We start from the raw sequence: 23,041 nt of genomic DNA, 5'->3' as shown, positions 1-23,041 counted from the left end.
GCCAAGACACATAATGCATCTCAATTTGTATAGTTTTACCCCTTAAGTTGCACTTAAGGCGGGGGGGGGGGGGGGGGGGGTGTTGAAATAAATAATTTTTCTTATTTATATTTACTTAATTTTCACTCAGGTAACTAGCATTTAATTGGGTAGTTGGGAGTGGTTGTGATCCACCTACTCTCTTTTGATATTGAGACACATGCCCATATCTCGTGCTCCCTTCTCCTCCACTCTTATCATTATAAGCAAGGCTATTGTAAATTATTTCCACCTCTCATATCAATGCAATTCATAGATTAGTGAAATATCATATTTGTTGTTGGTTCTCTCTTGGTTTTGAAGGATGGCCTGATTATTGTCTCCTGGGGTTGGGTGCAAACCCTAGCACTTTCTAAACTATAATAGTTTTTTTTGAAAATGGTGAAGATTAATAGAGTAAAAAATGGGTTTACCAAAAAGTGGTCCTATTTTATCAAAAAAATGACGTAGCATTTGGCGTTAACCCCCTAAAATGTTAATTTTTTTTAGTATTTTAAAAATTACTATGGTGAAAAATTATCTTACACCATGTAGTTTATGTCCATTTTATTGCTAATTTTTTAATTAATATACTATTTTTTACCAATTTAAAAGTGGATACACCCAAAAACAATGCCCTGAGCATGCTTCCCCCTAATTTTTTTGAAACTAATTAAAAATCATCTTTTTGAATGTGTGTAGAATGGACTCTATCATCTAAAAATGTGATTTTTTAAAATATATTGAATGAGTAAAAAAAATGAGACCAAATATACCACATATAAGTTTTTGACTAAAAATGGGGACACTATAAAAATAATTTTAAGATCAAAATATTATATTTGAAATGTGAAAAAATTACATGGTTAAAAAGATAAGAGAGAGCTCTATGTAACTATGTCATTTGTTTGACTTGACATTGAAAACATACAAACTTGTTGGATAAAACACTCGACATTGTGTCATTTTAATTTGTTTTGCCAAAAACACATCCTTGGTCCTTGAAATGTTAGTCTAAGCCTTTGGATTGGATAACCAAGATAAGTCCAAACTTAATGTTGTGATTTTTCAAAGCAATATACAATGGAAACGAGTTATATTGCACTTGCATTTTCAGGAACAAAAACTGTTCCCTACCCTTGAAAACATATTCTGTTAGGAAAGTGAGCATGTTATAACACACTTGCATTCCTTGAACATGTAACGTCCTTTCTCTCTTTATTTATTTCTCTGTATCTTTCTCTCTTTCCCTTCCTATCTCTCCTTATCTCTCTCACTCTTCCCTCCCTCTCTCTCTCTCTTATACACTCATATTTTTGTAAGGATAAATTCTCTCTAACATGCTCATATTTTTTATAAGAGAAAAATACTCTATCTCTCTTTCCTTTCCTCCTCACCATCTTTCTCTTTCCCTCCCTTATTCTCTCTCCTTATCCTTCCTCCTCTCTTGATTCCTCTTTAAACCTTTATCTCTCTCTAGACCAAGGCTTTAATGTTGAGGATTGGCAATATAATATATAGTATTTAGGGATTTGTATTGAGAGTATAGAATTTAGGGTAAAGGGTAGTATAACATTTAGAGTTAAGGTTTGATAGTATATAACATTTAGGGTTGATAGTTGAGCATTTACGGTTAAGGTTTGAGAATATAGAATATAGGGTTGAGGGTTGAAAGTATAATATTTAAGTATAAGGTTTGAGAGTATCTAGAATTTAGGGTTGAGGGTTGTGAGTATAGCCTTTATTAAGTTTTGAGAGTACAACATCTATGGTTGAGCCCGTATATGATTTAGGGTTGAGGCTATAGGTTCTAGGGTTGAGGGTATAGGGTCTAGGGTTGAGGGTACAATTTTAGAGTTGATAATTTGTAGGGTTTATGATTGAGGGTTGAGAGTATATCATTTAGGGTTGAGGGTATATTTTTAGTGTTAAATTATTAATGTCAAGGTTTAGGATTTAGTGTATAGGGTTCAATATGCATCTCTTAGTGTTTAGTGTTTAGGGTGTAGGATTTTATGGTTGTTGATAGAAGATTATAGGTCTCTCTCTCTCTCTCTCTCTCTCTCTCTCTCTCTCTACCTCTCTAACTCTTATTATCTCTATCTTTCTCTATCTTTCTTCTCTCTATCTCACACATAATGTTGGTTCAAAATTTGTGGGTGGACGATAGATTGATTAATGGGGCAGATTGTACGATAAATAAAATAATTTATCATTTTAATCCAATTTATATATTATAGGTATGACATTTCAATTGTATTTAAGTGTATTACAATAATAAATGAGCTCTAAATATTAAAGAAATAATTCATCTACTAATACATATGCAATAAAACATTAGACAACTCTATGGATTCTTTTAGTTTCTAAATTTAATGTATTTTAAAGATGGATTATTACATCATAAGTATTATTTAAAATTATGCCTTATTTAACAAAACCGAATCAATTCTTATCCAATAGACTACAATTTAAAAATATATTTAAAACAAAACACACCACTCATTGTAGATAATAAATAATACTTGTATAGTTATTCATAGTGAACCCATAGAGGGGTCAATAGTTGTGTAAGATAATTTTGCTAGCATGTTGTAGTAGCATGGAATATCGTAAAAGCTCTATTTGTTTTGAAATGTGAACTAGTCTCTTATCTATTTATAACTAATGTTTGGAGGTGTGGGTCTTATCTATTTAAATATTTGACCTAAACTTAATCATACTAGTCTTGGTAGTTAAACAAAACAATATAATTTGTTTTTAGCACAATATCATATTATTTAAAGTATAACTTATATGCAACTTAAATGATCACAATACATTTTGGTAACCATTATTCTTGTTATCTCTAATTTTAATATCCAACACAAATGGATGAATAGTTGAACAAAAACTTTTTGATAGTCCTTCACATTTCATGGAAAAGTACAAGGTATTTTTTGGTCTCACCTTTTATTTTTGTGATAGGACAAACTATTAATATGAAATACTCCCTTGCATATACATTGCTACCCCAATAATGGTACACATAAAAAAAATACTTTTTTCATTATGACAACAATGCTTGTTTAAATGAAAATCTTATTTATAAATGATTCACTTATAGTGGATAGTTATGATATTTTATTTCAAACAAAAAAATGTTTATTTCACTTGTTAAGAAGTATATTTATGCTTTTTAATATAACATTCATGAGTTGTAATGTTCAAATGAGTCCATCTTGATCAACATTAATTATTTTTGAATTTACATGTGAACTGATTATTTACATATATAAGATAAATATATCATCAGATATTATAATAACCACAAATTCTATCACAATAATTGAACCCTAACTCCTCCTCTAACAATAGCCATCGAATGCACCTCTTAGATAAATTTGATGGTAGTTATGAACGGAGGAAAATGCGACTGTGCTTATTACAACAGTATCTTACAACATTATTCGGGTATTATAGTGAAGCAGAGTGCATGTTGGTTAAGGTATTTTAGGTGATAATACGATGAACAAACTACTAACCATCGCAGTTCTCGCGAGCAATTCCAAGTCTAGACCCCGTGACATCGTGCACAATTCGAAAATTTTGCTGCTGATAGTTCCCTATTATGGAAAATACAGCGTCTCCCCCGCCCGGAGGAAGAGATAAAGCAAGGCATAACACGGAGCTGTCCTCATTCCCAGGGTATAAAATGTTATCCAGGGGTAGAGTGAAGTCCAGGCTATCGTCAAAATGCAACGTGATGAGAGGAAACTCCACCTCGCCTGACGGTTTGTTGTAGCACGTATCAAAAGGCGATGAGGGACTAGCCAAAGTCAGATTAGAGAGCTGACGGCGGAAGGAATCTCGCATGGCATTGTAAGGATACTCCCTCTTCCTGTCGCCTGATCCAAGGTGAACGTCCCCTCTGGGATGGAAACAAGCTCTTCACCCACAGAGATTCCATTTAACCCCACATAATAGAAGTAAGGGTACCTAGCGTTGGACAAGAGGGGCGTGAACTGCAAGCCCGTAGCAGAAAGAGCCCCTTTCCCCAGCAGGAGAGACCCCGCGAAAGCAGAGGAGAAGAGGGAAGGAAGGCAATAAGAGAACGTACTGTCATATAACGTGTCCGTCTGAGAAACGAAGGAGAGAGGATCCCTCCCAAACCCAACCAAACCGGGCACCGATAAGCGCTGGATGAGTCCGCTCACCGCGTTCGCACATCCGAAGACAAAATCCTCCACCGGCGGAGAGCCCACAGAGAGCGTCTCAGATGACAAGAGCTCGTCCACCTCTGATTGGTCGCCGTAGATCTGACCAAAGCTACAGTTGACATCGTTGCTATTATTCTCACACAAGCCTAGAGACTGACACTCCTGAGAAGCGCAAGCGAAGTATTTATACGTAGATGACTTGGATGGCTCGAACAATTGAAGCCCACTTGAGCAACTGGAGCAGGGGTTGCAGGGAATCCAGGCGATGATGCTGCCGGTGTCCAGGACACTGTAAGAGATCTGCGCAAGCGTGCCGAAACCGAGCTTGATAATGTAGTTTCCCGTGTTGATGGTCTGTCCCGAGGCCAAAGGAAGGTCCGCGTCCTCTTGGGGATTAACGGTACTCTTGCCGACGCTCCATCTCCCTTTCATCATTGCTCTGTAGCGCTGGTTGTCGCCTTTGATTGACTGGGATATTGCCCTCCACCATATTGAATTGGGTAAGCGGTAAGGAGAACACTTGCCCTGAAAGTGCATCACAGTCGAACTTGATTTTCCCAATTCAAGCGCAGAGCAGTTCTTGTTATCCTTTGCATCTTTCCATTTGAATGATGCAAGGTTTACTCTCCCAACCTTACTGTTTTCTGCCCACACACAAACAAGTAATAAAAAAGACACTAGAATAGAAAATGCACGCTTTGCCATTGTCGAGCCGATGACTTGCTTTAGGATTACGTTTCCTCTCCAGTTCGGCCCCTCCAGTTCTAACTGTAGTTATTTTAATTCCCGTCCTACAACGCAATCCAGGCTTTTTGTTTGGTTCACTTATTTTGAATGGTAATGCCAGCGTCGTACGCAATCCATGTTTGTTTGGTTCTGCCTGGCCCATCCATTCTTTAAGTGCTAGACGAGCGCCATACATTGATTGTTTAGATGCAAGATATTTTTTGGTCTTCTTGGTAGGATAATCATTGATCGATTTAATAGATGGAATTATTATAATTTTTCATAAAATTTTAATTGTTTGTCCAAAATATGTTAAAATTTTTATCTGATAAAAATGTCATGTTTTGGTTTATATAGTTACAACTTTATTACAGCTTTTAAATTACTTTACATAATTATTATATTTCAATATAAATTTAAGGTTCAAATTCATATTCATTAGAAATAATATTAAAGAAAATTATATTTTAATAGTTTATAATCTTATTTGAAAGTATATATATATATTTCAGTATTAATATTATAGATTATTTTGTGATCTATTATAAAAACGAAAAAACCTTATCCATAAAATAACATTAATAATTAAGTAATAGAATCTCTTATTTAATTTATTTAACTTGCACCAAATCCAAAAAATAAAATTTATGCTCTGTGAATCCTTTATAAATAGTGCATGGTGTGAGGGGTGGACTATAAATAGTGAATCCTTTATAATGAATTCTCTAGTTATTTGAGGTTGATATTGTGTATAGTGCAAGGGGATGGAGAATATTATTTATTGAATTATCTAGTAATGTGAGGTGTATATTGCACGTAGGAGTTGATATTTTGTGTGATTTGGTGATGACTACCATGACTAACCAGAAAAATTAGCAAAAGGTTATCATCGTTGGTCTAATATAATCATAGGCATCCACATGGGTATAGCATAACAACAATACTCCAAATGAGTTTTGTTATGTGGGAGCTCTTATTAGTGAACAATTTGTTGCTTGATATCTAATTTCAATTCTATTGGTACATGTGTCATTTTTACAAATTTGTCCATTGTGTCTTCACATATTCATTCAAATTTATAAAGTCAATCCATCCATCAACTGATTATACCTTTGGCTATTTAATAAGGTAAAAATCAAAGAGTATTTCTAAATACAATAACTAGCCTAAATCATGTCATTCTTAAAGTTTCCCTTAATTACATATAACACTCAATATAGAAAAATAAATAATGTAACATATTTTTGGGTACACAAATGAGGCCTTAGAAGTTTTGATATGCTTTTAGGTCCAACTTTGAATAGACATATTTGCCATCTAGTATGTTGCTTACAAGAAGCATGACCAAATCTCAAAATATCAAGTTTGTGTAGATAGAACTACAAGACCATGAAAACTTGAAATAAATTGTGCTTAGAAACTCTATCCATGTAGCCAAGGTCAATTGGGATTCATAGCCTCACTATTGAAAACCAAAAAATCAATTACACAATAATAGTTGTATTAAAAATATATAAATTTCTTTACTGACTTGAATTGGAAATAACTCTCTATAATAAAATGATGGCACAATAGTTTACATTGTCATGACATAGGATTTTGTAAAAAAATGGTCTCACATATAAAGCTTTGAAATTATAAGAACCTAAAATTTACATAATGATTTGATTGTCTTAATCATGACCTACATGACACAAATTATACACCCTCTTAGAATTTTCTACCTAGATTACAATTTTCTCATCTCTCTTAGCATCTTTTCCATCTTTTTTATCCTTTGAGTTGAATTCCAAGTATTTTTTAGCACCAAAAACCTTTTGTATACCTTTAACTAGAGGGTTTCTTGGGACTATGTTAGGTGACCTATCTTAAGTTGTGTGCTTATCCAAGTGACCACCCTTGGAAAAAGAGGTATTTGAGACCCTAAAAAGGGGAAACCATATTATTTTTGGTATGTACATAAATACTTAGTGGGCATGTTGGAGGATGAGAGGATTTCTTTCTTGAGATGGTGGACATACTGAATGTTATTGTAGGTATCATGATAGAGAATTAATTTTTTCATGTCCTAACATCTTCTTGTTTGTGGTATAACCAAGATATACTATCTTTATTAAAATTTTCATATTGTGAAAACAAATATATATAATGAGATAGGTAGTAAGATGTTAATAAACAAATTAACCAAAGATCATCACATATGGACATCAGATGAAGTAATAAAAACATAACCTACTTGTTTATTACAATTTTTTTCATCAATGAAATAACTCTCTACATCCTTGTTAAGAGTATAGCCTCATATTTAGTAAAAACCTTGTCACATATATACTCCTTGAGTTATAGCTTATGTCCTGGCAATGTATTGTTTAATTATGTTTTATACTTATACTCCACCAATCATCTATGGGAAAAATTATGAGTCTCAATAAAGAACCCTATTAATTGGCTTTGCAATCACCAATGGGAAAACCTTGGTTTGGAAATAACAGATTTCAATTACAATAGAGGGAATGGACAAGCTTTGGACAACAATAACCATACTCCACTATTAATTTGTGGGAAAACTACCATAGAAACAAATGGTCTTTCCTTATGGAAACCGGTGAGTTTATAGCTAGAAAAATTCTGGAAAGAATTGTCAGACTCCCTAATCCAAGGGGATATTTCAATAGGAATCCCGTAGGAGAACATGTATAGAGGTCCTGAAGGGTAGAAAACAAAATGGTGAAGATCTTGGAATGAATAATCAGGGAAGGAAAAGGAACAGGACATGGTTTTCTCCAGTGATAGGAGAAAACAAAATCCTGATTTGCAAGGTCCAATGGAAAATAAAACAAAGCTTCTAGATGCACTCAAACTTATTGGACAATAAGATCCTAATGGATAAAAGGATCACCCCTAAAATTATAGAAAACCTTAGTGGAAAAAAAATGAGGTCTATTAATATCCAAAGTCAATTCCTGAGAGGAGATTTATATAGGTTTCTAAAAAAAAGGATATGACAAAAATATTAAGAGACAAAAACTAATAAATGGGAAAATAGACTAGAGTTGGGAAGGAGTCTGGAGGAAGAAAAATATGAGCAATAAGTTGTTTGTAATGCCATCAAAACTAACAAACCCAATAGCAAGTAGATGGAAATAACCAACATTGATTGTCAAATGGAGTGGAGAAGGGGGAATGAATTAGAGATCACAGATTGGTGGAAAAAAACATACCCAAAAAGGTAAGCATTCGCCCCCTACAAAATGACTTTTTTCTAATAGAATGTTTAGATATGAAGTTAAAACATGATATATTATATGGGAGCCCAAGTTTCTTTAAAGGAATCAGTTTCAGTAAATTAAAATGGAATTCAAACTTTGACCCATTGAAATGCAAAATTAATAAATCAGTCAAATGCTTGAGTTTGGTGGGATTAAAAATATAATATTGGAGTGAGGAAGTAATTATTAAGATTGGGATCCTTTTTAGGAGTTGATGAAGATTTCCTGAATGGTAAAATAGGGGATGTTGTTAACATCTATGTCGAAATAGATATGGATATAGGAGTTAAAAAAGAGTTACAAATATTTTCAGAAGGGGGAAGATAGAAATAGAAGGCAAGCCACTTGCAAGGTAGACAATTAGAGCATTTCCTTTTGAAATAAAAAATACAAGCGGGGTGATGGTCGTAACATAACTCCACAGAGAGAATATAGCTAATAATGTATTTGAAACCCCTAGCCCTTCACAATTAATGTTTAACACCAATGATCAAAGAGAGATAAAGAAGGAGAAAAATACACCTCATAGTAGGGAGACTAAACAAAGCCCTTTCAAGAAAAGAAAGTAAAATACAATAGAAGTAATAATAGGTGTTGGAAGTAAAGGCACAATATAGATATGAGGGGAAATGAATAACACTTCAAGCAAAATAGGGACAAAGAGGTAGAACTAGTGGTCCTCCCTAAGGATATAGAAGGTTTGAGAGAAACTATTTATCAACAATTAGAGGAAGTTAGACAAGAAGTTGAGGGTAGAAATAAATAGGGTCACAAAAGTGAAGCAAGAATGGAATTTGTGGATGCAACTCACAAGGAAGTTGGTTCTGAGAGTGACAAAAGAGAACCAAAAAGTAATCCACTGGATAATCAAATAAGAAATACAAAGATGGAGGTAGAAACAAGATGGGAGATAAATCATTTGGTAATAGGAGGAAGTAAGAAAGGAAACATAGATAAGAAACAAGCATGGAAGGAAACAATAAGGAAAACTAAGACTAAAGAGGATTTAGAATCAAAGGATATAGGGGAAGAGGCATAGGAATTAGAATATGATGAAGCTGTGATGATAGAAGAAATAATGTTGGAACAAATATAATCAAGAATCAAGGATAATAGAATCTTGGAGAAAAGTAAAAGATGAGCAAGTTCAAACAAGTCCAAAATGACTATAGCCTCTTTAGTAGACCACAAAAGGAAGAAAAAGATAACAAGCTTTGGGAAGGAGCTTAACCTCGACCCTAACCTCAATGAAAATAATAACATAGAATGTTAGGGCATTAATTCCCCTAACAAATGGTACCTAATAAAGAACCTAATTGATCAAACAAAAGTAGATGTTTGTCTTCTTCAAGAAACTAAACTAAAGAAAGAGGAATGTGAGAAGAGATTACACAATTGGAAACAATGGAGGGGACATTTTTTTGTCTCAAAAGGGGCTTCAAAGGGATTAGGTATGATTTGGAATCCGATCAAGGTTGATGGCGAAATGATAGAACACAATAAATGGTGGATCATATTAAAATGTAGAATGTTAAAAACCAATGATAGGTTATATATTATAAATGTATATGGTCCAACCCAAACAATGTAGAAAAGAGAATTATGGATGCATTTAACAAAAATAATTGAAGGCTCTAGGGGTGAGAAAGGAATTTTAATTAGAGATTTCAATGTTAATTTAAACAACTAGGAAAAATTGGGTGGTCAAAGGAAAATATTTGTGGTGCAATCAGACTTCCAAACTTTTGTAGAGAATAATCCTCTTAAGGATCTGCAGGAAAGGAATGGCATTTTTAGATGGACAAACCATAGAAAGGGATTCACCAACATAATAGAAAGACTAGATATATTATTGAGCATGGGATGTTGGGATAGTCAAATGCAATACTATGAGGTAACAATGCTTCCATACATAGGATCAGAGGTCATTATCTAGTATAGTTATCAACAAAATAGGATGATCACACAACATGCATTCCTTTCAAGTTTGAAAGAACTAATAGCAAAATGGTGGCACGAGATAAAGCATGGAGATCAATTATATATATATATATCATCTCAACAAATATTAAATATATCAAAGTGAAATTAAAAGAATGGAACAAAAATTATTTCAAAAACACATTCCAAGAGAAATCTAGAGTAGAAAAAGAACTATCAAATCTCAATGAGATTATAATTGAAAAGGGAATGAGAGTAGAAGAATTTTAAATAGAGAAATTATTAAAGGCACAACTGAATGAAATAATGGCAAGGGAAGAACGTCATTGCAGACAAAAATCTTGCGAGATATGGCTTAAGGAAGGAGACATAAATACTAAATTCTTCCATAAAATATCAATGGTTAATAAGCAAAGAAATAGATTCATAGACATCTATAAAAAAGATGGGATGGAGACTCATAGATGGGACGAAGACTCAAACATTAGAGGAGGTTAATAAGGAAGTAATAATTTTTTTTGAAGAAACCCTAAATAAGGAAGTACAATTGAATAGGGAGGTCAGAGAGAAATGTTTGGAGGCCATCCCACAGATTGTTACAAAGGACCATAACAAAGAGATTTATAAAAAGATAAATAAAGATGAAGATAGAGAAGTGGTATTCCAAATGAACCCAGATAAGGCTCCAGGCCCAGATGGTTTTCCAACAAGCTTTTTCTAGTAGTTTTAGGAAATAGTAGGAGATGACATTTATAAGGTTATGGAGGAGTCAAGAATTAAAAAAACCATACTCGGGGCAATAAAACACACATTTTTAGCTTTGATCCCTAAAAAGAAGGAACTTTAAGCCACGAGCGACTTTAGACCAATTTCCCTATGCAATACAACGTATAAGATAATCTCCAAAATTATTGCAAATGGATTAAAAGCAGTTTTAAATTCGATCATTTTGGAAGAACAAAGTGCCTTTGCTCCAGGTAGATCAATTGTAAGGCATAATAAATCCTCATGAAGAAATTCATTTCGCAAGGAAAACTAGACAAACAAGTATGATCTTAAAATTAGATGTTCTTAAGGTAGATGACTTGGTGGACAGAGGACTCTTATATGAATTTTTACAAATTTTTGGATTTAATAAAGATTGGATATAATGGATCAATAGACGCATCTCATTGCCAAAATTTTTAGTACTTACGAATGGAGCCACTCATGGCTTCTTTAGCACGTAAAGAGGCATTAGGCAAGGTGATCCGATCTTCCCTTTTCTATTCATTATAATGGAAGGAATGTTAGGGAGACTCGTTAATAAGATCAGAAGTAATGGAGATTGGCGAGGTGTAAATGGAGCGACATTTTTGGAACCTATGAATAACCAACAATTTGCGGATGATATAATCCTATTTGGGCAAACGTGTAGGGTTAAAGTTGAGAAAATAAAAGTTCTCCTAAATAGGTATTGCAATGCTTTAGGAAAATAAATCAATTGGAATGAATCTAAGCTTTTCTTCTTAAGTACTCAACCTAGTCATCAAAGGGTACTGCCCAAAATCCTAAATTTGAAAGTGGTAAATTTTCTTGGGAAGTTCTTAGGAACACCACTTTTTAATGAAATAAATAAAAAAGTTTATTGGGAAAATTTAATTAATAGATATGTAGACAAGATGGGATCATGGAGAGGTAAATGGATTTTGTTAGCTGGGAAATTATTAATGATTAAATTAATATTATTAGCAATGCGCATGTCTATTCTATGTCATGTCTAAAAGTACCGAAGGTAGTAGAGGAGGAATGAAACAAAATCATGAGAATATTCTTCTAGAATGGAAAAAAATTACCAAAATAAAGTCCCACTAATTACTTGGGAGAAAATTTGACTCCAAAGGTAGCAAGAGGAACATGCATAAGGCAATTAGTAGTATCGAATCTTGCAATGGGGGAAAAACTAGTTTGGTTGTTATATAGTAAAGAGGATCAGAAATGGGTTAAGTTCCCGAGAATAATTTTTTTTAGATAGTGATGATCCCATTAGAATATTGACTATAAGAGATCCCCCAAGAGTATTGACTATTTGGAACTACATACTAGAATGCAGGGATATGATATCAAAGTATGTAACATGGGAAATTGGAGATGGACGTAGTGCCTCCTTCTATATTGACTCATGGAATAATTATAAAACTTTGGAAAATTATCCCAACATGGAGGAAATTGAAAGGGAAACTTCCCAGACGTGGAGAACTAAAGTGAGAGACTATAGGACAATAATTTTACAAGATGGGACTAGTCTATAGAAATGGGAATCACTAGAAAACATATAGGCTCCAAGATATCAAAAAGGATTCCTGAAAGTTCTCCTAAATAAAGAAGTGTGGTGCCAATTGGGGAAATGGATAGGATTAGATGGTGTGGATCTCAAATAGGCTACTACAAAGTAAAGTTAGGATACAAAATTAAAGAAGTAGTTATAGTTAAAGGGGAATGGCCATGTAAATTATTATAGAACTGTAGAATCCTAAATTGTACTCCCTTATAATTTGGTTCACATTTGGGCCCTCATCTTAGCGTTGATGTCCTAGAAGATGGATTAGGACCTAATTATGCTCATACCATGCAATTCTAGCCTCATTTCCACTTTACACATCACATGGCCTCTTGGTTGAGGCCCTTAAATGGGGTAGGACTAGAGCGTGCACCCTAGTCCTTAATGGGACTAGGGTGTGGCACTTTGATCCTCTTAATTGGGACCTTAATTTAGCCCCCCTTAATGGTCACAATGAGCTAGAGGGAATGTGATCTTCATGTTGACTTATGTCAGAAAATTCAGATGTTTTTGGATAGGCACATATAAAAGGAGGCTCATCCCTCTCATTTCATCATCATAAGAGAATCATAAGGCATCCAATCAATCCTTATTTAAGCAATCTATCATTCAAGAATTGAAACATTCATCATCAAGCATTTCTAGAGATCTTCAAGGCTACACACTCTTCATTCATCCACTGTAGAGCAACATTACATTATTCATATGCAAACATGTGTGTGTGATTAGGGTTTTGTCATGTTTATGTCATTTCATACAACATATGTGGTTACGTTCAATAAAAAAAGCATCATTATCAGTCATTACAGATCTGAGGTATATCTTTTCACTATTTATTTTTGTATTTGCAACATTTTATTCAAGGTTAATTCCGAAATCGGGGTTTGACTTAGGCAAACCCCTATTCCCAACTTATTTCCCCTTCTTTCTATGTGCAAGAACAACTATGAAGTTGTGATCTTTAGAGTAAGCATTATTTACAGTGATGAATCGATCTCCCATTAGAATGAGAAAATTTTGGAGACCAGGGTGACTAGCACCACGGTCTCAACATTTTGGAAGCTCTTTTGGGGAACATGTCTAAATTTGTTTACATTTCTCAGATCTAGGTTAATGACTCAATCCAATGACTGTAGCTTACTATTTACGTATTTTTCATTTTCATTTCAACACATTTACCCCATTCAACAATTCAATTTATAAAAGAGGTTTAATTAATTCAAATAATCAAAAACCCCAATCTATTCAAAATTCTCAGTTGAAATCCTTACTAGTTCGTGACTAGATCTGTTACATTGGAATCCTCTTTTAAATGTGATGGTCCTTAAGTAAAAATTAGTGGTTTTTATACATCTAATGGTGGAAACCCTAATTTTTTACCATTACAGGAACAAACATTGTCTTCCAAAGGTAGGGGTATTTGCATGGTTGACAATCCAAGGAAAGGTGCTCACATAGGATCAAATGGAAAAAGTGGGCATCCAAGGGGCTAGTAGATTTTTATTATGCAAATGAAAAATGAAGCAACATACCATATCATATTGGGCTGCCCCTATGCAAAAAAAATGTTGGGACCATTTTTTGGACAAGCTGAACTTTCAATGCCACAAACCACAATAATTATTGGATTGGTTTAAAATTTGGGTAGGAATCAGAAATAAAGGTATGTTTGATAGTTTATGGAAAGTAATACCCTCACCAGTAGTTTGGGAAATATGGAAGGAAAGAAACCACATAATAGTTCAAGATAAAAGGATATTAGAGAAAAATATCATACAGAAAATTTAGGATAAAATTGTGGAATTGGTCAATGTAGCAACAAGGTATCAAGTATTAAAAGATAATTTATTCAATTAATGGGATGATAAAATGACTAGGAAATTTAGAGGTTTAATTATCCCCAAGAATCAGGGAGGAAGCAAGAATATACACTTTTTGATGACTAGAGACAAAGTCAAATGGATGATTTTACATAAAGGATGGATAAAAAATAATTTTGGAGCAGTGAAAGGAAATCTAGGTCAAGGTGGTATGGGGTGTATTTATAGGGATGAAGAAGGAAAAATGACAACAGAAGAATCGATAGCTTTAGGAGAAACTACTAATAATATAGTAGAAATCAGAGCAGCTTTGCCTGGATTATAGGTTGGATTTAAAATAGGAGTTAGGAAGATCCATTTGTAAGGTGAATCCCTAGTAGTGATCAATTCTATTCAAAAAAATAGTTCTCCTAAATGGTTGATGGATTAAGCCAATCTAGGAAATAATTAAAAACTTGATGTTTTCAAAATAAGCCATATTTATAGAGAAGGGAACAATACGACGATCAAATTGGCTAAAAACATAGTTAGAATTTAATGTAAGACGTAAATGAATCCAAGGAATTAAATGTGCGAAATTCAAACTTGTATGGACATAATGATAAAAAGATAAACATTTAAATTTTAAAATGAAATATTTTAAATGTGTGAAAGAAAATCTATGAATCACACTTGAGTAAGGATAGGAAGGTTCTCTAGGTTAGAGTGTTGGGATAATGTGCAAATATGTGCTTAGATTTCTTGAGTGATGTGTTGTCATTGCTGTCAACATATTCCTCTGTGTATTCCAGTGTTGCAATCAGATTAAGTGAGTTGGTTGGGCCAGTGTGTTGTAGTTGAGTTGTTATGGATTAAAGGGTTTTGAGATAAGTATCTTTAGTTGATTCAGCTCAAGTTTTAGTGGTTCGCATGGTGATTTGATCGAGTTATGAGATTTAGTTTTGCGGTTGGTTTTTCAGTTGTTCGGTGTTGATCAATGTTCTAGATTTTGCTGCGCATTGCAATATCTTGGTTTGTGGATTTGATAGAGTGTTTGGGATGTTCTGGTGTGTCCTGAATTCTGATGGTTCGTGATTTGGAGGTTCACAAGTGAATCTTTTAGTTTGACAGCCATTGCAGTTAGGGTTATTGAAGTTCGGTATAATGATGATGAAGATTCTAGTAAGTGGTGTTTTTGCGGTAATTCATGATGCTTGTGGATGTTTCTAGATCATGTGCTATTTGTGTTGGTGGTCCACATTGATCATTGTGCTTGTTGTTGATTATTTTCCTTGATCCAATGGTGTTCATCATGTTTTTGGCCAACATGATGTATGTAATGTGTTGAGGGTGTTCGAGGCATAATTCTTGGAGGTGTTTCATGTTTGAAGTGTTGATTTAGGTCCATATTGTGTCTTACCCAACATTGTTTTGGTTTGCATATAATATTATAGTGTGTATGGTTATATCTTTATAATTTGTGATGTGTGTTGAGCCGACCTTGAAAGATAAGTTGATGATATGTATAAATAAATGCAATACTGATGTTGGAGAAATATTTGTGTGTGCGAATAATGCTTTGATCTTTTAGAAGTAGTGAAGTAGTGCTAAGAAGTGTGAAGAAGTGCAAAGAGCAGAATACGTGTCATGTGCTTAACCAGAACTATAACCAAGCATGAGGAGATGCTATTTTCTCAGTTCATGATCTTCTGGATGTGATCCGAATGTGTTTGTAAGATAGTGAGTCTTCCTAGGGTTGTAGCCCTTTGTTGTCTTTGAGTAGTGAGCTCTAGGCAGTGTGCCTAAATGCATGTTCATTCCTCATTGTAATATTCCATATACTTCTAACAGGGTATCATCATATTATGGGTAGGTTCCCACCATGGTTTTTCCCTTGATCGGGTTTTCCACATCAAAAATCTTGGTGTTATGTGTGTTATTGATGTGATATTGATTTATGCTTTCATTGTTAATTATCAGATCTAAAATTGTATTTGAGTTAAGAAGATATTTTGAGAGAACTGATTCACCCCCCCTCTCAGTTTTCTGCCTTGTTGCCAACACAGAGTTGATGTGACAGATTCCAAAAAGTGATTGATTTTCATAATTATTCTTGAGACGATCTGCGAAAGATAGGATATCATTAATTCAAAAAGAGACTTGAAGAGTAGAGTAATATTTTTAGGAAGATGGAGGCGTTAGAGACATAGGCTAAAGAAATAGTAGGTAGAGGTTTGGTGTATTGTTTGGTGAAGATAGAATATCTAAATTTAAATGGGAAAATTTGGTGAAAATTCATTAATGAAGGTTTGTCAACGTGGTGGGTATGATCTGCCATGGGCCGTTCTTGGGATTTGAAGGAAGAGAAAACCATGATTAAATGATATGACTAAGAGATTTCAATAAACAAAGCTAGGAAAGGATAGATAACCTTCTTGAATAAAGGAAGAAGGGCGGATTTGTAGAATTACTAAATCAAAATAGATTTTTGGAAACATCTAGAATATCTTTATTTTTTAAGACAAAAATTGATTAACTCCTTTTTTTTGGTAATAGTTTGTCTGCAAAAAGTGGTATGGAAACTCCAATACAATTGATGACAACTAGAAGACAAATGGCTTTCATAGGAGAAATTGGAGAAAAGAGGCTTAGCATTATTATGAGGTATAAGCACCAAATAGTCTTGTATGCGATGAAATATATGCTAGGGGAGGAATTCTTAATGACAAACCATAGGTATCATGTTAATACAAACATCTCTTCAATGTTTTTATCTATCTCATTAGATTTATGTCTCAACAAAGATAAGGAAAAAAGGCTATGCAAGTTGGTTTTCAAGGAACATGTGCTAGTAGGGTTAGATGATGCTCTAAGGAATTATGACAATTTCTGGATTCCTTTGCCTAAGGATTATGACAAAATGAATGAAGAAGTGCCAAAAATTTCAATTATTCTGATGGAAGATGTGTTAGGAATTGAATGTGGAAAATATCAATTTTATGTAAATAAATATTAAACAAAGGAATGAAAAACACATAAATAATAACAGAGAGGAGACAATTTTAACGTGGTTCACCCAAAGTTGGGCTACATCTACCTAATAGAGAGTCCAATATTATTATCCAGTAAATTGAACTGATTACAACCAACAATCTCTTGCAACTCAATACCGCTGCAAAATACTATAGAAAACCCTAACCTGCCTTTTTATCAAGACTTATATCAGTTACAAAATTAGGGTTAGAACATGTCAACCAATAGAGAAATAAATCTCGATGCCTTTATAAAATAATAGAAGTTAGTTGATCTTTCGGGGGTGCTGCCCCCCCAAAACCGTCGAGGCACTGCCCCTTGACCTCGCCCTGTGACCCTGCAAGGGGCATTGCACCTTGACCTCGACTTGGGGGTGTTGTCTCGAAACCCCAGTTGAATAATTTGGGGAGAAACTGCTTCAATAAAATTTTGAAAAATTAACCTCCGAGTCTGATTAGGCTCCATATAACAACAAGGTGAGGAGAAATACTAGGAAAATAGGCTAGTGGCTTTCAAAAGTTTGGAATTTTTAAATAATTGGATGAAAATGAAAGAAAACAAGAACCCAAATTAGATTTCTACATATATTCGACTAGAAGGTCTGGAGGAGCAGATATAGGTGGATGAGTCAGAATTTGTGATCTCCTCAGATGATGGTGAGATGGCAAGAAAGGAAAGAGGTTATAAGGTTTTGTTGTTAGGGTTTGAGTCATATCTAATATATAGATAGCTTTGAAATAGAAGTTTATTAGGATAGTTAATCTTGTATAGGAAGCCCGATCTTTTTTGGTGATTTGCTTTGAATTTTTTTCATAGACTGTTATGTAATTATAAAGCATATAGAATATTAGAGTGCTATTTATGAATACAAAAGGGCTTTAAACTTTGATATTATGCTTTAAATTTGAAGTATCTATAAATAATGTTTTAAATTCTCTTTTATCAAAATGGTTGTTGGCCTTTCCATTAATTTAATTATAAAAGAAACTCTCTAAATCCTTGTGATGCTTCTTAGGTCTATTTTATTTTTTGAAATGTCCCTTTTATTACAATTCAAAGATTTCAATTTTGAAATTTGTTAGGAGACTTACATTTGATTTCAATATTTCATGTCCTCATTTAATATCCCCCTTCTATTTGGACCTTCCTCTCACCAAGAGAGGATGTTTTAACGACCACCAATATAAAGTGTTGTGAACATGTTAGCCTCGGGTTGAAAAATCTAATGAATTGGCCTTATAAAAGTATTTATTGGCAAGAAGCCACAAATGGATCAATGATGAGCTAGCCAAAGAGGGGTAGTAGCTCAGTTGGTAGAGAGATATAAAAGAAAATGGAAGGTCCTAGGTTTGAATCCTAATTAGTCTGGATATGAGTTGTAGCTCAACATGTGGTATTAGAGCCAGGTTAGGAGGCCAAACACCTACAATGTGTCTTAAAGGGGAGTGTTGTAAATAAGCCACACTTGAATTGATGATGGGTTTGCCAAATAGGGGCCAATAGCTTAGTTGGTACAACACTCTTGTAGCAAATGAAAGGTGTCAAGTAATGAAACACCTCTATAATCGTCATACATTAGAAAAATTAAGGTCTCATGAATCTATTTAGTGAAGGATAAACTAAAGTATTAATTCCTGAAGAACTATGTACCATCTCACTATCATAATCCTTCTCTTCAATTTTTTATAAATTAGTGACTCAAATTTTTATATTTTGTTACTTGGTCATAATGGTTCCAAATTGACATGAAATATCATCTTCAACATATTTAATATCTTTATTCATATGAATATCATGTTTAGTGGTGGAGGAAGGTGTAAAATATTGATAATTAAGTATTTATATATTGTTGTCAAACAATAATTATAAAAATTATAATACATCATTATGTTCTTAATGTTTAGGTGTTTTTAAGCCAAATGTTTCTTCAATATCATATGTATATGATACATTGCGATAAAGATACACTATAATTATCTAAAAGGAACATAATAGAAAATCATAAATGATCCAAAAGATATTTTGCATGGGCATCCAAAAGGTGTGCATAATCATTATATGCATAGATATGCCCATTAGATTGGTTAAGGAAGGGCTACTCTAATGTAAAAGGCAGCCATCTCATGAGATAAAAATATTCTAGGACCATATATGAAAGCACATGACAAAGCATAAAATGATGTCTAATAAGCTTACTAAATTTTTTATCTACCAAAACCAATAATGATTTAATGTGTCATCATCATCATTTATGTTCTAAAAATATAAAAATAAAAGGATCTAACAAAAAACATCACATCTTAAATTCTATTTTTATTGTATCAAGAATTTTATAAAAAGATGAGCATTAGAAACTTCATAAACCAAAGCATCATGAAATAGATATCCATCATTTATATCATGTAATTATGGAATATGGAATGATCATTAATATAATTTTTCTAAATTAAATCATCATTATCCCATAATCTACAAAAGATATAGAATAAGACTACTAATATGCTGTCACACATTTATAGATTCCTCTATACAATAGCACTTTTTTATGATAAAGAAAAATATCAACTATCACAAGAAGATAAAAGAGTGCTTCTTTGGTTCGCAAATAATTAAGAGAAACAACACACCTACATTACTATCTTAAACAAATTAAATAGATGCCTCAAGAAAAATATCTGTAGCGATATTTTATATATAAATTAAAATTAAGATATATGCGCTAGTTGTTGAAATAACACCGTACTTGTACTACATAATTACGGTATTATAGGAGTGGATATTATAGGTGATAATACCGTGAATAAACACTACTCAGCAAACAAACTACTAAGCACCGCAGTTTTCACTAGCGATTCCAAGTCTAGACCCTGCGACATCGTGCACAATTCGAAACTTCTGCTGCTGATAGTTCCCAAATATGGAAAGTACAGCGTCTTCCCCGCCCGGAGGGAGGGTGAAAACAAGGCATAGCACGGAGCCGTCCTCATTCCCAGGCCATAACGTGTTTTCCACCGGCAGAGCCATGTCCAGACCATCGTCAAAATGCAACGTGATGACAGGAAACTCCATCTCGCCTAACGGTTTGTTGTAGCACGTATCAAAACTCTCTCTGGGACTAGCCAAACTCAGACTAGAAAGCTGACGGCGGAAAGAATCTCGCATCGCATTGTAAGCGGGCTCCACTAGTTGAGTGATAACTGTTCCCGAATCAATGATTGTTCCTCTTTCCGTCGACTGATCCAATGTCAAGGTCCCTGCTGGGATGGAAATAAGCTCATCTCCAACAGAGATTCCGTTTAACCCTACATAATAGAAGTAAGGGTACCTAGCGTTGGACAAGAGGGGCGTGAACTTCAAGCCCGAAGCAGAAAGAGCCCCTTTCCCCAGCAGGAGAGACCCCGTGAAAGCAGAGGAGAAGAGTGAGGGAAGGCAATAAGAGAACGTACTGTCATATAACGTGGCCGTCTGAGAAACGAAGGAGAGAGGTTCCCTCCCAAACCCAACCAAACAGGGCACCGATAAGCGTTGGATGAGTCCGCTAACCGCATTCGCACATCCGAAGACAAAATCCTGAACCGTCTCAGAGCCTACAGACAGACTCTCAGAAGACAAGATCTCGTCCACCTCTGATTGGTCGCCGTAGCGCAGAGGAAGGCTACAGTTGACATTATTATCGTTGTTCGAACAGAAGTCCGGACTTTGACACTGCCGAGAAGCGGAGGTGAGATACTTATACGTTTACGACTTGCCTGGCTCGAACAATTGGGGCCCACTCGAGCAACTTGAGCATGGGTTGCAGGGAATCCAGGTGATGTAGCTGCCGGTATCGAGGATAGTGTAGAAGCTCTGCACAGGCGTGCCGAATTCCAGCTTGATAATGTAGTTTCCCGTGTTGATGGCCTGTCCCGAGGCCAACGGGAGGTCCGCGTGCTCTTGGGGATTAACCATACTCTTGCCGGCGCTCCATCCCCCTTTCACCATTGCTCTGTAGCGCTGGGTGTCGCCTTTGATTGACTCAGATATCGCCGTCCACCATGATGAATTGGAGAGGCGGAATGGAGAACACTTGCCTTGAATGTGCATCACACTCAAGCTTGATGTTTCCGATTCAAGCGCAGAGCAGTTCTTGTTATCCTCTGCATCTTTCCATTTGAATGATGCAAGCTTTACTCTGGCAACCTTACTGCTTTCTGCCCACACACAAACAAGTGATAGAAAAGACACTAGGACTGAGCATAGACGCTTTGCCAGTGTCGTCTTTGGCAAGCACAGGTCTCAGATAAAAATATCATCAAGATGGCCGTATTTATAGACGTGTATGCAATAAACTATCGCTTAACTTGTCGATCCCATTGGCTTCGGTGTCCCCTTCTAGTTGACTTGACTCCTCCATATAGACTTCAATTTACGCAATTGAGTCGTCGTCTCTGCTTCTTAAATGGCTCGACTTCAATATATGGACGCAATTTGTTCGCTTCACTTTTTTCTAATAGTTATGCCCGCCTTTTGCGCAATCAGATCTTTCATTTTTCCTTCCTCACCAACGACGTTCTTTTCAATATTTGACTTAGCCGTTTCTGAGCTTAGAAAATATTTCACACAGAAATGGCTATCCACCTTGTAGGATATATCAATACATAAATTATTTTCATACATAATATTTTATGTACTGGTGCATCTAGACAACCGTTTTCTTTTAACACTAGCTATTAAAACATTAGACATTATCTTATTTAGTTACAACCAACCAATCAATCAATTCATTACTATTAATTGTAATTTAGATTATAGAAAAAGTTTTTAGTATATTATTATATCAATTTTATTTAAAGAATATCTTTAGATTAAATTAACTGGATCAATAAATATGTACTGAATATTTTAAAAATGAATAGAGAGAATAGATGTATTTAAGTTTGGAAACAATGATGCAAAATTGTCAATGATATCATGTTAGAATCATTTGTAAAAATTATAGAGATTAATATTTTCAATCAAAATTATGTCAAGTAATCTTTATATAACTTGAAAATTATTGTAGTTTAAATCTATTTTTCGCGAGTTTGAACTTGAGCATAATGTCTTTGATTTAATCTATGAGAATAAACTTAGTTGCATGGGAAGGAATTGATAGAATGTGTGCATAGAGGTTTCTTTCCTTTGCCTTCCATATATCTTAATATGTCAAAGTGGTGTTTACAAACAACTTTGATGAAATCACAAATTAATATGGTCAACTTCTTCTAAGTCAACACATTGGGTGGAGCATGGTCAACATTACAACATTCAATGAATATCTAATGCCAACATTCAAAAATGTGTAAATGGACTAATATAAATGATGTAGATGATGGCTCTTTGTCCTTTAGAAAATGAAGCATGCTTAATAGCATTTTTTCCTTATTCAACCATATTTTCGACATTTATTTTCCATGTTCACAAATTAATGTCACATTAATATCTTTAAATTCAAAAATATAGTAACTCACAAAAATATGGACCGAGTCAATTTATGATAACTAACTAGCACTTGTATCAAAAGGGAGTGCAAGGGTTACATCGATAGTAAGATATAGATGAACTATTTGAGATGAAGAGGTTGTCGTGACATTCATTATTGTATAAGTAAATAGAGTTGGTTGATCTCTCTCTCTCTCTCTCTCTCTCTCTCTCTCTCTCTCTCTCTCTCTCTCTCTCTCTCTCTCTCTCTCTCTCTCTCTCTCTCTCTCTCTCTCT

The 23,041-nt window shown here is 34.4% G+C and overlaps 2 pseudogenes across 1 annotated transcript; both read right to left on the bottom strand.

The window, feature by feature from the left end:
* Window positions 1–3,494: 3,494 nt before the first annotated feature.
* Window positions 3,495–4,974, bottom strand: LOC131074557 (aspartyl protease AED3-like; annotated as a pseudogene). Its single transcript, XR_009371955.1, has one exon. The product of XR_009371955.1 is annotated as an aspartyl protease AED3-like (transcript).
* A 15,157-nt stretch (window positions 4,975–20,131) lies between these two features.
* Window positions 20,132–21,961, bottom strand: LOC131074552 (aspartyl protease AED3-like; annotated as a pseudogene).
* Between the last annotated feature and the right edge of the window lie 1,080 nt (window positions 21,962–23,041).

Source organism: Cryptomeria japonica, chromosome 3 (assembly GCF_030272615.1).
Source record: "Cryptomeria japonica chromosome 3, Sugi_1.0, whole genome shotgun sequence".
Lineage (NCBI taxonomy): Eukaryota > Viridiplantae > Streptophyta > Pinopsida > Cupressales > Cupressaceae > Cryptomeria > Cryptomeria japonica.
This window is presented reverse-complemented; position numbering and strand designations above follow the sequence as displayed.